The following is a 17208-nucleotide window of genomic DNA, read 5'->3' on the forward strand; positions in this document are numbered from 1 at the left end:
TGACAGAGTGGGGGTAACTGTGTGCGAGCCTGGGGCTGGAGCCCTTTTCTGAGGCAATTTGGTATCAGAAGTAAATTTTCAACTCTGACCAAAATTTGCATATTTCACACCCCAGTGATATTCCCCTGCTGCTCTGAGCCGTTATAAATGTTCCACGTCATGCTTTACAGTTTGTTGATCGGCATCAGGCCAGTCGGACGTATCAAGATGATCTCACAGGCTCAACTCATCTGGCTGTTAGTGCTCTGCATCCACGGTAAGGATCAAAAGAAGAGGGAACTGGCTTTACATAAAGTAAAATCATCCTTGCATTTCTCTTCAAGAGATTTATGAAATTTTTATATTAAACTCCACGCCATAACACACACACCCCAGCGCCACCCCACCGAAACCCCCGCCCCCAGCACCTCGCTGGGCTGCTGAAACCCCCGCCCTCCCCCCGAGCGCTGCGCCGGGCCGCTGAACCCCCCCCCCCCCCAGCGCCATGCCGCCAAACCCCGCCCCAGTGCCGCGCCGGGCCGCCCAAACCCAGAGCGCCGCGCCAACCCCCTCCCTCCCCAGCGCTGCGCCGCCGAAGACCCCTACCCCCGAGCGCCGCGCCAGCCCCCCCCCCCCCCCGTGCCGTGCCGTTGAAACAAAAACAAAAAACCCCGAGAGCCCCCAGCCACCCCAAGACTGGCCGCTCCTTCCGAGGTGCCGCCCCAAGCACGTGCTTGGTCGGCTGGTGCCTGGAGTCGGCCCTGGCGGACAATTGGAATAATACTGACAGGCTGTGTCACAAGCTGCAGGCCGCCCGCCTCTGCTACTGGGAAGGAGGAATGAGAAGATGGGGCCTGGGAGAGAGCAGATGGAGACGAAAATGGGCCTTTTTCAGGTCCCCAAGAGGGTTCTGTCGAGAAACAATGTGAATAGCCATTTTAGTCCAGATCACTGGGGATAGGCCAACAGGGGCAGGACAGATACATGGGGAAAGGGTCCAGTCCCCTTTCTGCTGGGGCTGTGAGTAAAATCCAGTGGGATCCTGCTAAGTGTGTAGGTAGTGGCTCAGAAGAAACATTTCTTCTTATCACAATTCAAGCCTGTCCCTAGCTCTGCGACTTTCAGCTCCCACATGAATAAACACTCCAGCTTCCTAGTGATGGGCTCATACACTACAGCTGAGGACTGCGTCACTGCAGTGTCTGCTGGAGTTTTGCTCTAGTGTTGTTTATTAAGGATGCTTGTTCTCCGTCCCTTAGGTCTGGTCTCTGTCTCTCCTACCCTGGAGTGATTTTCCTTCAACGGGCCAATTGACCTTCTGCAGCACAAACACACAATTTCTTGAACATATTGCATCTTTTATATCCTGCTTTTGGATTTAGGGGAAGAGGGTGGGTGGGAGGCAGAGATTGGGGGCCTGAGGATTGTTTGACTTTATGGACACTAGTACTGAGCCCTGGGGTGCCGACTGCTTTCCTGGAGTTTCAGTTCAGTGAGCTCCACCAGACTGGACTGTGGGCATAACGGTACCGAAGATATACACAGGGCTTGTGCACCACTTAAGAACTACGGGTTTAGGGGGCTTATGCATGACTTGGTTGGTACATAGGCCTCGTGCTGCCTGCCTGCATGGGGGTGTATCAAATCCTGTAGAGAATTAACACTGACACAGGGGCTGGATACCCAGCTAACAGCCGGATTGTTTCTAAGGGTTCTATGCACAAATCAAGGGCTGTATACAGCCTTTTAGCTGAAGTCTCTGTACCAGAGCCCAGAGGATGTCCAGTTAGACAGAGAGAGAATGTCGCAGCAATTGATTTAACAATAACATATGGAGATATACCTGGAAGGTCATCAAGTCCAGCCCCCTGCTTTCACTAGCAGGACCAAGTACTGATTTTGCCCCAGGTCCCTAAGTGGCTCCCTCAAGAATTGAACTCTCAATCCTGGGTTTAGCAGGCCAATGCTCAAAACACTGAGCTATCCCTCCCCCCAATCAGTGGCCAAGAATCCTTGTAGCTACACCAGTGCCGATATCTAGATGAGGATGTGCAGGGATGACAATGATTGAGCTACTCAGACTTCAATCCCTGCTAACTGCGATTTACCCTAAGAACATAAGAACAACATAAGAAAGGCCGTACCGGATCAGACCAAAGGTCCATCTAGCCCAGTATCCTGTCTACCGACAGTGGCCAATGCCAGGTGCCCCAGAGGGAGTGAACTTAACAGGCAATGATCAAGTGATCTCTCTCCTGCCATCCATCTCCACCCTCTGACAGACAGAGGCTAGGGACATCATTCCTTATTCGTCCTGGCTAATAGCCATTAATGGACTTAACCACCATGAATTTATCCAGTTCTCTTTTAAACTCTGTTATAGTCCTAGCCTTCACAGCCTCCTCAGGTAAGGAGTTCCACAAGTTGACTGTGCGCTGCATGAAGAAGAACTTCCTTTCATTTGTTTTAAACCTGCTGCCGATTAATTTCATTTGATGACCCCTAGTTCTTGTATTATGGAAATAAGTAAATAACTTTTCCTTATCCACTTTCTCCACATCACTCATGATTTTATATACCTCTATCATATCCCACCTTAGTCTCCTCTTTTCCAAGCTGAAGAGTCCTAGCCTCTTTAATCTCTCCTCATATGGGACCCATTCCAAACCCTTAATCATTTTAGTTGCCCTTTTCTGAACCTTTTCTAGTGCCAGTATATCTTTTTTGAGATGAGACCACATCTGTACGCAGTATTCGAGATGTGGGCGTACCATCGATTTATATAAGGGCAATAATATATTCTCAATCTTATTCTCTATCCCCTTTTTAATGATTCCTAACATCCTGTTTGCTTTTTTGACCGCCTCTGCACACTGCGTGGAAATTTTCAGAGAACTATCCACGATGACTCCAAGATCTTTTTCCTGACTTGTTGTAGCTAAATTAGCCCCCATCATATTGTATATATAGTTGGGGTTATTTTTTCCAATGTGCATTACTTTACATTTATCCACATTAAATTTCATTTGCCATTTTGTTGCCCAATCACTTAGTTTTGTGAGATCTTTTTGAAGTTCTTCACAGTCTGCTTTGGACTTAACTATCTTTAGCAGTTTAGTATCATCTGCAAACTTTGCCACCTCACTGTTTACCCCTTTCTCCAGATCATTTATGAATAAGTTGAATAGGATCAGTCCAAGGACTGACCCTTGGGGAACACCACTAGTTACCCCTCTCCATTCTGAGAATTTAACATTAATTCCTACCCTTTGTTCCCTATCTTTTAACCAGTTCTCAATCCATGAAAGGGCTTCCCTTTTATCCCATGGCAGCTTAATTTACATAAGAGCCTTTGGTGAGGGACCTTGTCAAAGGCTTTCTGGAAATCTAAGTACACTATGTCCACTGGATCCCCCTTGTCCACATGTTTGTTGACCCCTTCAAAGAATTCTAATAGATTAGTAAGACACGATTTCCCTTTACAGAAACCATGTTGACTATTGCTCAACAATTTATGTTTTCCTATGTGTCGGACAATTTTATTCTTAACTATTGTTTCGACTAATTTGCCCGGTACAGACGTTAGACTTACCGGTCTGTAATTGCCGGGATCACCTCTAGAGCCCTTTTTAAATATTGGCGTTATATTAGCTAACTTCCAATCATTGGGTACAGAAGCCGATTTAAAGGACCCTGCTTGAATCCCCACTCCCTGAAGGGTTAAATTGCATGTGTATTTTATATAACAACCTGGTATATGGATTGTGCCAGCTCTTTTCCAGACCTGAAGTCCAGAGTATGATCGAGAGACCAGAGGCCTAGCAAATAGTGATCAGCTAAGAGAAAGCTGGGGTAAACAAGATCACGTTGCCTTTGCTAAGATATGCTTGGTCAGTAGAAATGCCAGATGTTAAAGCAATAACTGAATAATTATGTTTCATCCAATGTTTCAAATTGAACAAAGGATCCCTGTTCCTATTGTGTCAGTGTCTTCTGTAGGGAATGTTCTTCCCATAGATCCAACCTTGAGTTTATGAAAATTGGCACATGTCAGTATAAAATATGGCATCCTTCTACCTCCCTTCCAAGGGACCAGTGCCCTGCCTTAAGACATAAAGAAGACAATCTGTATTGTCATGTACTTTCACTGTTTCTTTCCTTTAACCCCTAGGAATGTACCTGTTGGACAATCAAAGAAGTTGCTCCATTCCTATGGACCCCAAATCAGAATTCAACATATATATTTTATACTAATAACATTTTATCAAAGTATTAATTAAATGTTAACTTGCTAACTTAAGACCATGGGCGGAGACATTATGTAACCTTTTAACCATTGGCTAATGTGCTATCTTGTCTTGCTGCAAAACCTATCCCGGGGTGTGGAACTGCCTACCACGTCACTTTCCCCCGCTCATAAAAAATCTATATATTCTATTGTAATCACTTGATTGACAGTGTCTCTGAGCCTAATAAACAAGGTGACACTCCGCCAGCACTGTGTGTAATAAACTCCTATGCTTGACCTCTACACGGTGCGGATTTATGTCCTTCACTCCCCCAATACAGTTTCCGTAAAACGAGATCACACCATTTGTATCATTGCTGTGAGGTGATCTCTAGTATAACAGTTATTCTAACCAGCATCAAATACTTATTTCCATTCAGCCCTGATAAACATCACTGTAACAGAGGCTCTTGTCCCCACATCTGTAGGGTTAAACTTTCCTATTTCACCCATTAAAGCATTTGTGCAACTTTAAACCAGCTCGTTTTGAATGGTGCTGTATTCTCAGGAATTCGCACATCAAAGGAATTCACATTTTCCCTACAAGGACAACCCCAACCACTGACCTCAACAATCAGCTTTCAGACCAACCAGATTTCTTTCAGAGATTTTAGAGAGGATACAAAATACAGCTTTAAATAGAAACTTAGCTGCAACCATAACTATGCAGAGGCTACTACCTGGCGGTAATACTAACTCGTTAAAATGACAGACCAATAGGTTGTTCACAAAACAATTTTTATCTAGTTAAAAGCTGTCTGAAGGAACTCAAAATGTATTCTTCATCATTTGTGTGTGTCTGGATTTGGATTTTGGATTCAAGGTACTATAACCACGAGTCATTTGACTAATGAAGCTGAACTTCAGCACATTGCCCATCAGAGTGAGTTACTTCAGCTATATATATGGGAGCATCTGAAATTCCAGATTAGCTAACACACAAAACACAGTGATAAAATCACTAAGCACTACCAGAAGAAATGCAGATAAATCAGACCTCAGGGCCCTGTTCCCCTTCCACAGGGCTCCAGTAACACAGGCAAGAATTAGGCCCTTTGACTCAAAGAACTGTGCCCTATGGTTCAGGGAGTGAGATAAGATGTTTCACATCATAATAATCATTACACGTCTAACTAAGGCAAATAAATCAGCTCTTTGGACACTGTTCTCCTATACAGAGCACAACGAGCTCTCATTGGGCCTCATTCTGATCTCACTTAAACCACTATAAGCCAAAAGTAATTCCCTTGAGGTAAATGAAGAGTCAGGCCCATTGACTTTAAGGAGACTTACATGTATCTTGCCACGGTAGAATCGGTCCCGATATGTCTAACAGATAAGTCTTTGTCAGAACTAGTGAGACAAGATGCTTTGCATACTCCTAACTGCCTGATCTTTCTCTCCTGCTCTGAACTTTTATAAATGTTGCATTTCACTCTCCAGGGTTGAGAGATCATCCCTGGTCAGGTCAGACCCATCAATATAATCTCATCAGTACCACCCTGCACAGATATAAAATTTGTATCCGCATCTGATCCGCGAGCTGCAAAAACGGTTCATGGATATCCGCAGATTTACAGGGTTCTACCCATCAGCTCAGTTCATCTGGCTGCTAGAGCTCTGGATCCAGGGTAAGAATTGAACCAACATGGGACTAGGTGAATTAAAAGTATAAAATTTTCAGACAAAGTCTATCAAATCCTAAATATTCCTCACTGTTACACTAATTTCTGATTAACTTTGTCTCATGGAAAACTGCAAAATCGAGAGAAAGAACATTTTAAAGAAATAAGGGTTTGATCCAAAACCCGTGGGAGTCTTTCCATTGACCTCTGTCCATTCTGGATTAGCTCCAAAATGGGCAAATGAAAGAGCATTCTCAAACTGAACATCAGCATCATGGGTGGATGACAGGCTATGGTCATTAGGTAAAGAAGCACATGGGAATATTTACAGAAGTAAAATACTATTTAGAGGCACGATCACATTCACATTGACTAATATTTGATTCATAAATTCAGATTCCAGCAAGGACATTGTGATGACTCAGACTCCAGAATCCATGTCAGTGTCTCCAGGAGACACAGTCAGTATCAACTGCAAAGCCATTACAAACTTCAAACCTTACCAGGAGCAGTAGAATGAATTAATTTTAACCTGGTACCGAGTGGAATCTGGACAAGCTCCTAACCTTTTTTTTCTGTTATGCTTCTACACTGCAATCTGGGGTGGCAGCCTGGGTCAGTGGCAGCGGGTCTGAAACTGACTTAACTCTCACATCCATCCAGAGCTTTAATGTTGGCAGATGTTCAAATAATCTGGAAATGTTGTAAACTGAACTATAAACTTTCCTCAGAAAGCTCCATTGTCTCATGAATGTTTACATGTCGTTCCAGAGAAATAACAGTGAAAATAACGTTCTGTGCAATTGGATAGAAGGCCTTAGACAGAAATAACCTTTTGAAGTGTAACATTAGCATCACTCCTGGCCACATGGTATAATACACATGAAATCATACATGAAAAAACATTGTTCAGCACAATTGCTCACACATCTGTGTTAGATATTTTTTTATTTTTTTTTTGTAATTTCAGACACTCTGCCAGTCTTAATCTTTCCTTGCAGGTAACCATCAGTGAACCCCAGTTCACAGACATGTCTTTGCAGTGTCCTGAATCTCTCTCTCTCTCAATGGACACTCACAGAAATTACCAAGTTTGCTGCCTCCAAAGAGACAGTGTACACATGAACTTGCTGGGTTAGCTGAGGACTCACTCTATACTTCAATGCAACAGCACTCAGATGGTTTGTAGTAAAACTAAAAGTTAGTTGAAATAACCAAGAACAGAGATTTACATGATACTAAGCAAGAGGAACAGAGACAGGTATGGTTACAAACAAAATAAAACGCACTTCCTAGCACCAAAAACTTAATTCTAGCAAGTTACAAGATTGTCAGTTTATTAAACTTTCAATGAGCTACCAAGCAATACTGATGATCTGAGAACATGTATTCCCCTTCCACCCTGACACAGGCCATTTCAACACAAAGTGAGATGCAGGGACCGTAACCTAATATGGGGTAGTTCAGCACCCAACAAAATAGGGTCCTGATCAAGACCGGGACCTCGGGACACCATCATCACTATTAACAGAACTGCCATTTTAATTAAAGTTGAGGATGCGTTCCCAGGGCCAGACAGGTCGAACTTGCCTATTTCATCCACGGCCTCTCATTTCCCTTTTTCTGCACGTGTTTAGGTCAGCTGGGATTTTTTCTCTCTGAACTAAGTTTGCATATTTCACACCCAGGTGATACTGCCCTGCAGCTCTGGGCCAGTATAAATGTTCCATGTCGCTGGTTACAGTTTGCTGATCTGCATCACGCCAGTCAGACGTAGCAAGATGGTCTCTCCGGTTCAGTTTATCTGGCTGTTAGTGTTCTGGATCCAGGGTAAGAATCAAATGAAGGGGGCATGGGATGATTTCAGCTACAGTGATCCATAGAAAAACTTTACAGATCTAGGAATGTTCTGTGTGAATCCATAAACATTAGTTAGTGACAAACTTCTGAGAAGGGTCTCTCCTTTTCATTGGAACTGCAAAGGAAATACAAGCAATTGAAGGCAGCTTGGAATGAAACAACCACCTCAAACTTAAATGTTAGGTCATCCTCTGACAACGATGCTATCATACGTATGTAAAGAGGCACGTGGGAAAGTTAATAAAATCAAAGTATTGTTTATTTTGATTAACTATAATCTTCACATATATGAGAGAAAGAGAGACTATACATGTACATAGTAATTTATATTCTGTTTCTCAATTCAGATTCCAATGGGCAGATTGTGCTGACTCAAACTCCAGAATCCCTGGCAGTGTCTCCTGGAGACACAGTCACTATCCGCTGCAAAGCCAGTTCAAGCCTCACCAGTGGTAGCTATCACTACTTAGCCTGGTACCAACAAAAATCAGGACAAGCTCCGAAGCTCCTTATCTATCGTGCTTCTACCCTGCAATCCGGGGTCCCAGCGCGGTTCAGCGGCAGCGGGTCTGGCACTGATTACACCCTCACAATCAGTAAGGTTGAAGCTGAAGATGCTGGAGATTATTATTGTCAGCAGTATCGCAGCTCACCTCTCACAGTGATACAGACCAATACAAAAACCTCCATCCTGTTCCTTTCAGGGTAACAGCTGCTTCCTATCCATAGTGTAACCGCTACCTAGCTTTCAGACAGTGTTTCGAAAAATCTTTCAGCACCACAGAGTCCTTCTGCTCCCCCTGCTGAATTGTCCATAGTATTGCTGACTCTTTCCCATCACCAGTGTCCCACTTGTAGCACCAATGTCGACCCAGTGCCAAGCGGCACCAAATGTCCCAGCCTTGCAGGTCAGCTTCTCAGTGAAGGGAAAATCAGTGATGTGGAGTCTGAGTATCCCAAACATAACTTCTTTTATTCACACATATACACCAGACCTGGGAGAGAGGCAATCACAAGCAGCCTGCAGGGAAACCCTTCTCTCAGGAATCTATCCCAGCACCAATGTCCAGTTCCTAGACTGAAAATCTGCTTCAAAAATTCAAAAATAATCAGACACCAAGGCAGAGAAACACTCCTGCTTCTCATACCACTCCCTTTCCTCACAACCTCGCATAACCAAAACCAACAACATCACAGCATGTCTTCCCAAAACTACATAGCCGCTTGCACATTCAGAAAAACAACTTGAAAGACTACGTATCACAGCGCCACCTGGTGACGCCTGACACAACACTAGCACAGTGACGTATAGTGTCAAGCCAGGCAAGATTACTGCTAAAGATATTTCTTTCCAGAGAGAAATGGTTTTTTGGAGTAGCTGAATTGGGGGTCATATTTTCCTGCACAAGCGATCTTATTCCCTGATTCCCCCAAACAGTTCTTTTCTTGCTGTCTTGTAAAACCTGCCTGAGCAACTCAGAATTAAACCGGAGCCAACCCTCCCAGAGCTTTATTGGCAGCATTACAATGTGGAGAAGCTGGGAATAAAAGACAGGAGCTATTGGCTGCATCCAGCCTTCCTCAGATGGAGGGAAGGTCACAGCAACATGGGGCTTTTGAAGGAGAAACTGGGCAGTTATCAGGTTCACAAGTGAGCCAATATAGGAAGAAGCCCAACAACATATTTCCTCCTTTGTCGAAGGGCATTTGACATATTTTTAGGGCTGAGGACAGTGGTGAGGGGTTGAAGTTTCATCTGTTTTTACTCAAGCTGGTACTGAGCAGTGGAGGTGCTGGCAGCTTTACTGGGGTCTCCTCCCATTGAGGCCCATCCAACTGCACCGTCAGCATCCAGAGCCCTGCAGAGAGGACAGGGACACTGACAGGCTCTGGTGGGAACCTGCTAACTGCATCACGTGGTTGCTCAGCAGACCCGTTTGCTATTCAAAGGGCCAGGCCATCTCCAACTCTGACTTTTAGCAACCAAATACAACCACCATGACAGCACCAAACATTGCAGGCCCAATCCTGCCCTGGATTACTTGGTTGCCTCTCCTACTGACTTCCTTGTGATTTATACACCTGGAAATCAACTGGGCCTTACAGCCTTTTTTAGTGTCACAGCAATCTCCAGAATATCATCAAACTAAATCATGTTATTGGTTTATATGGACATGGTTTTTTTCCTTCCATTCACTATTCTCCACCTCCAGTGGCCCCAGTTCCTGCATCTGGTCTTTCAGTGAGTGATTAACAATTTGGGGACAATATAAAGTTATTCTTGAACATATTTATTCCTTTCTAGAGATCATTGTTCATTTGATCCAGAAATATCTGAGATACACCACCTTTCAAAATACGCTGCTTTAAATTTGAATAAATCCTTTAATATTTTGTGAGCAGAGGCAGAGTGGGAACCCCAGGAAAGAAAAACATTGTGTGTAAAAATAACCCAAATACTCTGATATCCCAAATCCTGTCCACAACTACATACCACAAAAGCGTAGTACATTTTCCAGCGATATTTAAACATGCGAACAGGCAATGGCTAGCATTTTTTAAAGTCTGCACAAGCAACAATGTGAGTCCATCGGGTTTGCATGTTCCCCCTCATGTTGTGCCAACACACTGCTTTTCCTGTCTCAAGGCAGCAAAATTCTTCCATGCGCACTGGGACATGACAGACTTCCTCATTAAAGAAGAGCATTCAGTCACCTCAAAGAAGGCAATGAAACTATGCCCGATAGCCAAGGACAATGGAAACCAGTGCGGATTGTATTGCAAGTTAACCTTTCTTTCTATTTTTGGTAAAACTCCACAGGGTTCATTTGCAAATGGAAACAAAGACACCCTGATAGATCACATTGATATGCCTCTTCGCTGCGATTCACATGTTGCTACTAATATAGCTAATCCCTTAAAAGAAGTAGAATTCAAGTCAAAGGGCGCCAAAAAGCAAGTCCTTTCATCTTCAATGCATGCTAATGCATCAAAATTTCAAAGGAAACTGAAGGGGTCCGTATCCTGCAAAGAACCCAGTGGATTCTATGATCAAGATCTCTTCTGCTAACTGTAAAGTGTTTGATCCATTTGTCAAGGTTCAGGTGTCACACAATTTTAGCAACTACAAAAATAGTCTGTATTTTCCCTTTCAAGACAAGATTTCAAGGATGATTTTGACTTGTACGGGGCACGTGATGTGCCCTCTGATGACAGCATAATAGCCTTTGAATATGGAGATGTGAATCCCAGTCATTTCCTGTTATGTCTAGTGTGGCATTACCTGCACTTGCAATTCCAGTAACTTCACAGTCTGGGGAAAGATCAGTCTGTTCAGAAAAGTACAAGACAAACGTTGCATGCGCCTCTCCCAAGACCAAATTGAGAACCTCAACGTTATGCATTAAAATAAGAACTAAGCTCAAATTTGGAGAACTTTTGAAATCTGGAATTGTCTGCTGGCTCTAGCAAATAATTTCTCATTCCAGTACCTGTAACAAAAGGCCTGAGATTTATTTTTATTTTTCATTCAACCCCCCCAGCTGTGGGAACTGAAGACTTTATTATGGGGAAAATTCTGTGACTTAGACTTTCAAATTAGGCTCGTTACAAATAAAGCTTTAATTTTTTGAATCTTGACACTTACCCTCATTAAATTATTGTCTGACACTCCCTTCATTTCCCACAACTGTGAATATTCAAATTGATTTAAAAAAAAAGTTAAAACCCCCCATAATTTCATGCACTCAAGAAAATTAAAGTCAATAATATAAAAAAATGCTTAAAATAAAAATCAGTATTATCCATTGAAATTACAAAATAGAAATCGAATCCTGCCACGCCTAAGTACAGCCTTCTCTCTCGATTGTGGCCTTCTGGGCCTCCAGAAAAGTGTTTTTAAACAGTTCCCAATTAACATTCAAAAGTTAACATTTCTGTCTTTACACTTACAATGGGAACTGATTCTATGTGAGATTCATAAAGAAAAGTTAAAGGCAAAGTACTACCGTCACATAACATTATGGTTCTGTGTTTGCGAATTTGGTTGGTCAGCTCATGAAATTCTGGATCAAGGCTCTCATAACATTTATAGGTATTACAATAGTGTGTCTGAGGTGAGAGCGAATATAAAGGAGCAGGGAACCAGAGAGTAATGACAGTTCCCTTATCAAACAGATATCAGTGGTGATGTTATGTTTGGGTGGAGATTTCCAGTACAACAGTGATACTTTTTTTTATTGTGATTGTATTTACATAGACATTCAAGCCAACTGTGTTAGTATAAATATCTTAACCATTCAACAGCTAAGGGAAGGGCATTGTGCAAGTCTATGAGGGTACCAAGCAACCCTTGTCTACGTAAGCAGCCTGTAAGTGTATGATGTACATCATACAAACTGGCCATGGCAGCAAAGACATGACGGCCCCACTGATAGCCATTTGCAGCACATCTGATCATGCTACATCTGAAGTGATTGAACTTTGCCCACAGATGACATGGAAGTTCAAAACCAGGGGGCTGACGGTTGGCTCTGTCACAGGACAGGCATTGCTATGTTTTAAGCTTGTTCTTGCCACCTACTATGCTATCTGGAGGCAACATCGCCTCATGACCTTCACCTTATCCAAGATCCAAAACAACAGGGAACTTTTCATTCTGCCAGATGGAAGCAAGACTACTCCCTTGACCTCTGACCACCCACAGGCCATCATACACTTCAAGCTATGAGCAGTGCTGGCCTTATGGGATGCAAAGTGAGCAACCGGCCAGGGCGCTGTGGTTGGGGGGGCACCATCTGAGTGCCGCAATCTGGCAGGCCTGGGCTGCCAGAGTGAAGGTGAGCGTGAGCGAGCCTGGGGCTGGAGCCCTTTTCTGAGGCAATTTGGTATCAGAAGTAAATTTTCATCTCTGACCAAAATTTGCATAGTTCACACCCCAGTGATATTCCCCTGCTGCTCTGAGCCGTTATAAATGTTCCATGTCATGCTTTACGGTTTGTTGATCGGCATTGGGCCAGTCAGACGTATCAAGATGATCTCACAGGCTCAACTCATCTGGTTGTTAGTGCTCTGCGTCCACGGTAAGGATCAAAAGAAGAGGGAACTGGCTGTACATAAAGTAAAATCATCCTTTCATTTCTCTTCAAGAGATTTATGAAATTTGTATATTAAACTCTAAAGAATCCTCAGAGTGGCATTAACTACTGAGTGCCTTTTTCACATTTTCACTGCAATTAAGAGAGAAAAACCTTATTTGAAAACCATAGTCTTGATCCAAAGCCCACTAAAATGAAGTGAGTCTTTCAGAGGATTCAATGGGCTTTCACTCAGGCCCTACATGAGTAATGAAAAATAAATTAGAACAGAAAAGCCACCAGCAGCTAAATGTCAGCCTCACAGCCAGGAGAGGAACAATCATAACTATGGGAAAGATGCCCGTGGGAATATTTTTAAACATACAATACCTTTTAGTTTGATTGAAATATATTAATATATATTCTATTAACGTTTATTTTTGCCTACTCAGGCTCCATTGGGGACATTGTGCTGACTCAGAGGCCAGAATCTCTGGCAGTGTCTCCAGGAGACAGAGTCACCATCAACTGCAAAGCCAACTCTAGCATAAAAGTCTTTTTAGGCAGTAGCTATTTAGCTTGGTACCAACAGAAACCCAGCCAAGCTCTTCAGTTCCTCATCTATGACGCTTCTACCCGCGCCCCTGGGATCCCAGAGCGGTTCAGCGGCAGTGGGTCTGGGACCGATTTCACTCTCACAATCAGCAGCGTACAAGCTGAAGATGCTGGAGATTATTATTGTCAGCAAGGTTATGAAACCCCGTGCACAGGGATACAGACCAATACAAAAATTTGCCTATGCAGTTCAATTCAGTGTCACAGCTGCTTCCTAAATGTTCACTTTATCAGTGCAACTGCCACACTTGATACCGGGACAGAAGTTTGGTCAGGACATAAATACTTTGCTTGGTGGGCCACTGTTCTCCCACTGCTCACAGCCTGCAGCACAAATAGGAATAAGTACATAGCCCTGTCAGGGATTCTACCTCACCTGTTTTTCCCAGGGTAAATTATTTTGTTCCCAAAACCCAAACAATTATTCTCACTTGCTGCATTGGCATTTCAGAATTAAAACAGAGACATGCTCAGCCCAGTGCTCTATGGGCAGCGCTGGTGTGGGTGGGCCGGGGAAAGAGAGGAATAAAATCCCAAGCTCCGGGATTTTCAGGGGCTGGGAAGGCTGCAGAGGCAGCAAAGGAACACCTCACAGCGCTCCCTCGCCAACAGCCCTGGTGGACAATTGGAATGACACTGACAGGCTGCGTCACAAGCTGCAGGCCGCCCGCCTCTGCTACTGGGAAGGAGGAATGAGAAGATGGGGCCTGGGAGAGAGCAGATGGAGCCGAAAATGGGCCTTTTTCAGGTCTCCAAGAGGGTTTTGCCGAGAAACAATGTGAATAGCCATTTTAGTCCAGATCACTGGGGAAAGGCCCACGGGGGCAAGTCAGATACGTGGGGAAAGGGTCCAGTCCCCTTTGTGCTGGGGCTGTGAGTAAAATCCAGTGGGAACCTGCTAAGTGTGTAGGTGGTGGCTCAGAAGAAACATTTCTTCTTATCACAGTTCAAGCCTGTCCCCAGCTCTGCGACTTTCAGCTCCCACATGAATGAACACTCCAGCTTCCTAGTGATGGGCTCATACACTACAGCTGAGGACTGCGTCACTGCAGTGTCTGCTGGAGTTTTGCTCTAGTGTTGTTTTATAGGGACGCTTGTTCTCCGTCCCCTAGGTCTGGTCTCTGTCTCTCTTACCCTGGAGTGATTTTCCTTCAACGGGCCAATTGACCTTCTGCGGCACAAACACACGATTTTTGGAACATATTGCATCTTTTATAGCCTGGTTTTGGATTTAGGGGAAGAGGGTGGGTGGGAGGCAGGGATTGGGGGCCTGAGGATTGTTTGACTTTATGGAAACTAGTACTGAGCCCTGGAGTGCCGACTGCTTTCCTGGAGTTTCAGTTCAGTGAGCTCCACCAGACTGGACTCTGGGCAGAAAGGTGCCGAAGATATACACAGGACTTGTGCACCACTTAAGTACTACAGGTTTGGGGGGCTTATGCATGACTTTGTTGGTCAATAGGCCTTGTGCTGGCTGCCTGCACAGGGGTGTATCAAATCCTGTAGAGAATTAACACTGACACAGAGGCTGGATACCCAGCTAACAGCCGGATTGTTTCTAAGGGTTCTATGCACATATCAAGGGCTGTATACAGCCTTTTAGCTGCAGCCTCTGTACTGGGGCCCAGAGGATGTCCAGTTAGACAGAGTGACTCCGCTTTTCATATTTTTAAAGATCAGGCTCCGTCACTCTAGATATATCAAGATGACCTCCCAGGCCAGGTATACACTATGAACTGTTGCTGGCACAGCTGTGTCAGTCCCGGGTGTGACATGTGCCCGACATAACTGTGCTGGCAAAAGCCTCCAGTGTTGATGCAATTTATACCAGTAAACCTGCATTGTTATTGGTGAAACTTGATTCACTGTGAGGGCTGGAATAAGCTATACTGGCTAAAGTGTGGTTGTGCTGATAAAAACCTCATCCACACTGGGAACACTTTCCCAGCACAGCGAAAACAGAAAAACACTCCGGTAGACCTGGCCTCAGCCACTGCTTCTCCAGCTCCTAGTGCTCTGGATTCAGGGTAAGAACAGCAACAGGGGAGAGATTGGTTTAAAGAGTACTTCCTATATCAAAAAGAACAGGAGTACTTGTGGCACCTTAGAGACTAACAAATTTATTAGAGCATGCTTATTTATTTATTATGCTCTAATAAATTTGTTAGTCTCTAAGGTGCCACAAGTACTCCTGTTCTTTAGGATACAGACTAATATGGCTGCTACTCTGAATCCTATATCAAACTGTGCTTAATAGTGCTTAATCCCATTCACAAAATACAGAGACATGACTGCAACTGAGGGGATTAACTGCATATTTCAAGTCACCTGTAGAAGGATGGTCCTTCTGTTCACTAAAATGTATTGTTCTTCATCAATGTTATCCTGCTTATTTATATTTATTGTAACCCCAAGCCAGACTCCAGGGGACAGGTTGTGATGACTGAGACTCCAGAATTCGTGTCAGTGTCTCCAGGAGAGAGGGTCATTATCAACAACAAAGCTAGTTCCAGTGCTTATCGCTCTATGGCCGGGTACCAACACAGACATGGACAATCTCCTAAGCACTTTATCTTTAGCACTTTCTCCTGTCCCTCTGCAGTCTGAGACTAGCTCATTGGCAGTAGGTCAGGCAATGACTTCACTCACACCAGTCAATTGAAGCCGATACTGGAGATTATTGCTAGCAATATGCTCCCACCTGCCAGACAATGATACACCCCAGTGCAAAAACCTCTTTGTTCTGTTCCTCTAGGAAAGAGCAGCATCCTGTGCTCATTAGTTATACTGCAACTTCTTTCCGCTCTGTTTAGTGTACGCTCCTGTTGCCTCCTGTTTGAAACTTGGCTTGTGTCTTTGGAGCCTGGACTGACGTTTCATAATGTGCATACAGCACCTAGAAAAGTAAGCCACTTTTTAATGCGATGTATTACAAATAAATCACAGCTAGGAGCTGTGTACTGCCCTTCTCTGCTAGAGAGAATGTTGCAGCAATTGATTTAACAATCAGTGCCCAAGAATCATTGTAGCTACACCAGTGCCAATATCTAGATGAGGATGTGCAGGGATGACAATGATTGAGCTACTCAGACTTCAAACCTGGCTACCTGCGGTTTACCCTGCTTGAATCCCCACTCCCCCAATACAGTTTCTGTCACAACAAGATCACACCATTTCTCTCATTGCTGTGAGGTGATCTCTAGTATAACAGTTATTCTAACCAGCATCCCAGCAACAACACACGTACAACACTTATTTCCATTCAGCCCTGATAAATGTCACTGTAACAGAGGCTCTTGTCCCCACATCTATAGGGTTGAACTTTCCTAGTTCACCCATTAAAGCATTTACACAACTTTAAACCAGCTCGTTTTGAATGGTGCTGTATTCTCAGCAATTCGCAGATCAAAGGAATTCACATTTTCCCTACAAGGTCTACCCCAACCACTGACCTCACCGATCAGCTTGCAGACCAATCTGATTTCTTTTGTAGATTTTAGAGAGGATACAAAATACAGCTTTAAATAGAAATTAAGCTGCAACCATAATGTATCTTGCCAATGTAGAATCGGTCCCGAGATGTCTAACAGACAAGTCTTTGTCAGAACTAGTGAGACAAGATGCTTTGCATACTCCCAACTGTCTGATCTTTCTCTCCTGCTCTGAGCTGTTATAAATGTTGCATTTCACTCTCCGGGTTTGATAGATCATCCCAGGAGAGGTCAGACCTATCAATATAATCTCACTAGTACTGCCCTGCACAGAT

The sequence above is a fragment of the Malaclemys terrapin genome, chromosome 5, assembly GCF_027887155.1.
Source record: "Malaclemys terrapin pileata isolate rMalTer1 chromosome 5, rMalTer1.hap1, whole genome shotgun sequence".
NCBI lineage: Eukaryota > Metazoa > Chordata > Testudines > Emydidae > Malaclemys > Malaclemys terrapin.